We start from the raw sequence: 6,074 nt of genomic DNA on the forward strand, positions 1-6,074 counted from the left end.
GGAGCCTTTTTGGAGCAGCGTGTAGGAATGAAAGTCGTAGCATTTGATGTTCTGAAGCTACTGGTCAACGACTACTTTTATATCCCCATCCGAGAACCTGGATCCCCTCCCGTGCGCCTGAACTGTGTTAATGTGGTGAGCTCTCGTTGAAACTTTATCCTTGAAGTTTATCCACCTCCGAACGCCTGGACCCCCTCTGAGCGCTTGGACTGTTAACGTGGGTTCGGCTAGTTGACACCCTCCAACTTAGCTTCTGAACGAATTTTCTGATCTGGGCGTTTGGACTAACTCTAGGCACTCGGACCATCCGGGTGCCTGGCCAGGCACCCATTCGGGCGAAACTAGTCCGGGTGCCTGGATCAACTCCAGGCGCCCGAACCACTCTTTTTTCACCCTCTTCTTTTCTGCAAAAAAAAAAAAATTAGTCCATACAACCAAAATATGTTTATCCTGCAAAATAAAGTTAGCACAATAAGGTATTAGTATTAATTAGATCATATCTCCCCGAGAACCGAATTAGTCAAGGTTTCAGCTTAGATTTTCCAAATTGACGTAAGCTGGACTGACACCTACTGTTCCCTTAACCGAGAACGTGTTCTCACTGGATCTCTCATCTAGTTGTTGACCTTTTACTTAGCAACTGCATTTGCTTGACTTACCTTTGACCCACTAGGTCTTCTTGCAAGTTGTCAGGTTCATAGACCTAACTGAACTTCGACCGGTTGTCAGGTCCCGCAAACCCAATCGGACTTTCTACCAGATATTGGGTCACTCCTTAACCTATCTGGACTTTGCACCAGCTATCGAGTCTCACGGGCCTAACTGGATTTCAGCCTGGTGTCGGGGCCTCCAGACCCGTCAACTCCTGCATACTTGGTAAAGCAATTGACCATAAACACTCTAACTTTAATACACTTGTTATTCATCAAAACCTGAGTTAGACCATTAGTGCAAATTGCACCAATAATCTTCCCTTTTTTGATGCAATAGCAACCTGGGTTAAAGTTTAAAAAAAAATATTGAAAGAGGATATGTAAAATGCAAATAAATGATTTAAGTTAGTTTTGAATTTGATTTACTTGATCAAGTTTGTTTGTTCTTTTTCTATATTAACCTTTATCCTCCCCTTTGACATTCATAAAAAAGGACTAAGGTAAAAGAAAGACAGACATAATATGAGATTAGTAATGCTAGACATTAATATTGAAATATAACTGCAAGTAAACACTTTGTTTGTATCATACTTCGGGAGAGATTTGAACAAAGGTTCAGTTTAGCAAAAAAATTATAAATATTTTTTAAGAGCATTTTCTAAGTAAGGTTTTGTCAAAATTGTGTTCCAAGTAAGATTTTGTCAAAGGATTTTCCAAGTGAATTTTTCAAAATTTCCTGAGTAATCTTTTTCAAAATTTTCTAAGTAAAATTTTTCAAGGATAAGTAAGGATTTTCAAAAATAATTGTAATTGAAAAAAATTCTAAGTAAATATTTGTAAAGGAACGATATTCTTAGTAAATATTTTTCAACAATTTTCTAAGTAAATATTTTCATTGTAAGTTTAAAGAAAAATTTTTTAAGAAAGAGTTTTAAAGAAATTTTAAAGAATAGTTAAAAAAAAATACTTTCAAAAATATTTAGGTAAATGTTTCCAAAAAAAAAACTAGTAAATGTTTTCAAAAAATTTGAAGTAAGAAATATTTTCAAAATAATTTTAAGAGTATGGATTCAAAATAATTTCCCAAGCTTTAAAAATGATCTAATTTTTTAAAAACTTTCAAAATTATGTATTTTTCAAAGTAAATAATTTTTGCAAGATATTTTTTAGGTAAAGTTTTTTCAAGAAAAATTTCTCAAGTAAACATTTTAGAATTTTTGACAAATAATTTAAAATTAGATTCTTCCCTTGAATTTGATATCTTGATTTAAAAATAATCATTTAACTACCAATATTCTTAGTACATGTCTAATCGTTAGTTACTAACTATCTACCAGAAGATAGTAGTGTTCACTTGGTTAGTCAAGTTAAGTAATAATATCCAATTAGAAATTTGCTGAAAAAGGACTACTTAATTTAATCAATGTTTTTTTATATTTTTCGCCCAGACTTATGTTAATGCACTGATATAAGCATTTGAAGTCCAAGAAAAAAGTCTATGCATCTCACATCATTTTAAGTTTTTGATTGCGCAATCAAGGTAGACTTAGTATGTTTGTGAGATGCTCGTTCCCTAGATCTATAGAATCATGCTTTCTATGGGTTCAATATAGACTAAGGCCAAAATAATTTTACAACACTAGAAAAATGAAAAGTTTTTAGAAAACATAAGTAAATAATTTTCCTATAATTTGTAAATCACTTGAAAATTTGTTTGATAACAAGAGTTCTAGTCTATTGTGCACATTCCCAGTTTTTTTTCTTAAGTTACTAAATTTTATTAATTTAAAGTTAAGTTCGAAGTAAGTTTATTTAATAGGTTTATGTTTGAATTGATAATATTTAATTGAGATTTGAGTTAATTGATTGGTAATTTGAATGATTTAAATTAGGTTAGTTTAAAGTTGTAATTCAATTGAATTAAGGTATTTAATTTGAGTTTTCACTTAAGGTTATAAATTACCAATTACCTTTTGTAAGTCATTTGTGAAGTTGTTCTTTCTTCTAGTGAACATTTTTTTGATCATCTTCACTAGTTGTTCTTCTTCGTTGGCATCTGAGTTAGATTCATCTTCTGATTTAGTCTTGACTCGAGCTCTAGTTATTGTTTCTTTCGATAGACCTGCAAGAAAAGCCATACTTTTCTCGACCTGCTTTGAGTTAGTTTGTTCATGGATTTTAAGTTCACAAAATAGCTCATCTAATTTAAGTTTATTTAAGTTCCTCAAAAATTTATAGGCATCTACTATAGATACCCACGGTGCATTTCGAGAAAAAGAGTTCAAGGCATACATGATTACATCTCTGTTCTCTAGTTGGTAACTGATTAGGTGAAATTCGTTCAGAATATCCTTGATTCTTGCATGTAGTTAAGTAACTGTTTCTCCATTCTATATTTTAATATTAAATAAACTGTTTAAAAGTAAGTCTTTTTTAGTTATCTTTGAATTGGTCACACCCTCATGTAATTCGACTAACTTGTTCCATAGCTCCTTCGTATTCTTGTGCGGGCTGACGTGATTCAGTTCTTTCTTTGTAAGTTTACACTGGATTGTGTTCATTGCCTTCTAGTCGATCTGGACCTTTTTCTTATCTTCCGGATTCCATCTAGTTGTTTCGTCTATCAACACCCTGTATCCTCGTCGGATGGTGAACCAGTGATCGATATCGATTTTTATGTACACTTCCATCCGCTTATTCTAATATGGGAAGTCGTTCCCGTTGAAGAGAGGGTTTAAGTTTGCACTGGATTGTGTTCATTGCCTTCTAGTCGATCTGGACCTTTTTCTTATCTTCCGGATTCCATCTAGTTGTTTCGTCTATCGACACCATGTATTCTCGTCGGATGGTGAACCATTGATCGATGTCGATTTTTTATGTACACTTCCATCCGTTTATTCTAATATGGGAAGTCGTTCCCGTTGAAGAGGGGGTTTAAGTTTGCACTGGATTGTGTTCATTGCCTTCTAGTCGATCTGGACCTTTTTCTTATCTTCTGGATTCCATCTAGTTGTTTCGTTTATCGACACCCTATATCCTCATCGGATGGTGAACCATTGATCGATGTCGATTTTTATGTACATTTCCATCCGTTTATTCTAATATGGGAAGTCGTTCCCGTTGAAGAGGGGGGGGGGGGCGAATGGTGTTGTATCCTCATTTTGAGTTATTAATTTCTGAAAGAAAAAATTTGAAAATATTGCTAAGACTTGGTCTTGGGATAAGTAGTATGGGAAAAAAGAAAGACCTGATTGGGTTTGCACCAATTCAAGATATTGCATAAAGAGGCGAGAAGACTTGTCCAAAAATGGTAATTGCACCAATTTGGACTATATCGAAAAGCACAAAATCGAAAAGAAAGATTAATAGAAAGTTTGAAAGTCACCCCTGCATGATTGGTGGTTATACTAATTCAGAGCCAACTTGGTTCTGATACCACTTATTGTATCGCAAAGATGCAAGAGGGGGGTGAATAGTAATCGTCGTTTTTTCAAAAGCTGAGAATACACAGAGGATAAAAAGTTAAGGAGAAGGAAGCGAGAAAGAAAAAGACAAGCACGTGCTAACACAAGTAATTTTTTACTTGGTTCAGAGCCTTTAACGACTCCTACTCCAAGGTCCGCACTCGTTGAGTGCTTTCGTTGGATAATCCACTAATAGTTCGAATAATACAGTAATGAAGTACAAGTGAACTAAAAAGGTTACTGACAACAAACAAAGTAAGGAGAACTTGATCTTCGATTGTTAAAGGAGTGTTACAATTTTGTAAGAGCTTTTTCGAATTAGCGCGCATGAATGAAAGTCGTAGCACTTGATGTTCTGAAGTTGCTGATCGAAGATTGCTTTCATAGCCCCATCCGGGCGCTTGGATCCCTTCTCGGGTGCCTTGAATGTGCTGACGTAGCGAGCTCTCGTTGAAACTTCATCATCGAAATTTATCCACCTTCGGGCGCCCGGACCCTCTCTAAGCACCTAGACCGTTGATGTAGGTTCGGTCAGTCAACGTGCTCCAACTCAGCTTTTGGATAAATTTTCTGGTTCAGGCGTTTAGACCAACTTCGAGCGCTCGGACCACCCGGGTGTCTGGAAACCTAAGTTGGACCGACTTTTATTGTTCTCTCAATCGAGGAATGAATTCTCATTAGATCTCTCTCCCAATTACTTACCGTTTACTTACCAACTGCAATCGCTTAACTTGCCTTTAACCCACTAGATTTTTCCGACAGTTGTCAGTTCCGTAGACTCAATTGGACTTTGACCAGTTGTCAGGTCCTTCGGACCCAACCGGATTTCCCGCCTAATATTGGGTCACTCTTTGACCTATCTGGACTTCGCACCCGCTATCAGGTCCTACAGACCTAGCTGAATTTTAACCTGATGTCAGGTTCTTCAGATCTATCAACTCTTACACATTTGATAAAGCAATTAGACTATAATTTTAATAAACTTATCATTTATAAAAAAATTAAATTAAACCATTAGTATAAATTGCCAACGGGTAAGTCATTTTAATTGCTAGCTTAGGAAATTAAATGCTCTTTTTTCTTCAAGTTTTTATCCTTTTTAATGCAAACTCATCCTTTTGAGAATGGTGCCCTGCCCAAATACAATGAGAAGGCCAAGTCATTTGGCCAACTCGGCGAACAAACGATGCAAGCAGTCTAGGGAGCCAATCCAAGTGAGTTGGATGGGCCAGGTCGACTGATCAAGTTGGATATAGGGTTGGTTGATTGGGCGATAAGTGATTTGATCGAGTCAATCACACAAGTTGGGTAGCAAAGTAATTCGGTCAAATCAGGGGACATTGGGTGGGTCGGTTAGATTGGGTTAAGCTAGGGGCAATTCCTCTAATTGGGTCATTGATTTGGCCAAGCCAGTCATACCTATCAGATTTGTCAATTCAGTCGGTTTAGTTGGGTTGATTGATCATATCAATTTGATTAGGTCGTTAAATTGATGAAGTTGGTAGGCTAAACGGTCTCGTCACTCGTTTCAGCCATTCAATTTGAGCAATCTAATTTGTTCGGATGACCAAGTTTGCTCAGGCTAGTCAATCAATCCAAATGCAGTAGGGATCTTCTGGTCCACAAATTACGGACCAGGGGATGGTCCACTGATCTGGATCTTTGATTTGGATGAATCCCATCTTTAAATAGATGGGGTTTATTCAAATCAAAGGTCCATATATAATGGATCAACCCATGATCCGTAATTTATAGACTAGAAGATCTGCTCTCATTCAAATGAATTGATCGATCCAAATGACCTGATTAATTTGAATGTGCTAACATATTAGGAATTCAATTCGGCAGGCATTTTCCTATAATTTAAATTGAGATTAGAAGGCACTTACTTATTGAAGCGCCTAACTCGAAGTGGAAAAGTGAAATAGTGAAATCGGCCAAACTAGTTCATCACTTT

Source organism: Zingiber officinale, chromosome 2A (assembly GCF_018446385.1).
Source record: "Zingiber officinale cultivar Zhangliang chromosome 2A, Zo_v1.1, whole genome shotgun sequence".
NCBI classification, from domain to species: Eukaryota; Viridiplantae; Streptophyta; class Magnoliopsida; order Zingiberales; family Zingiberaceae; genus Zingiber; species Zingiber officinale.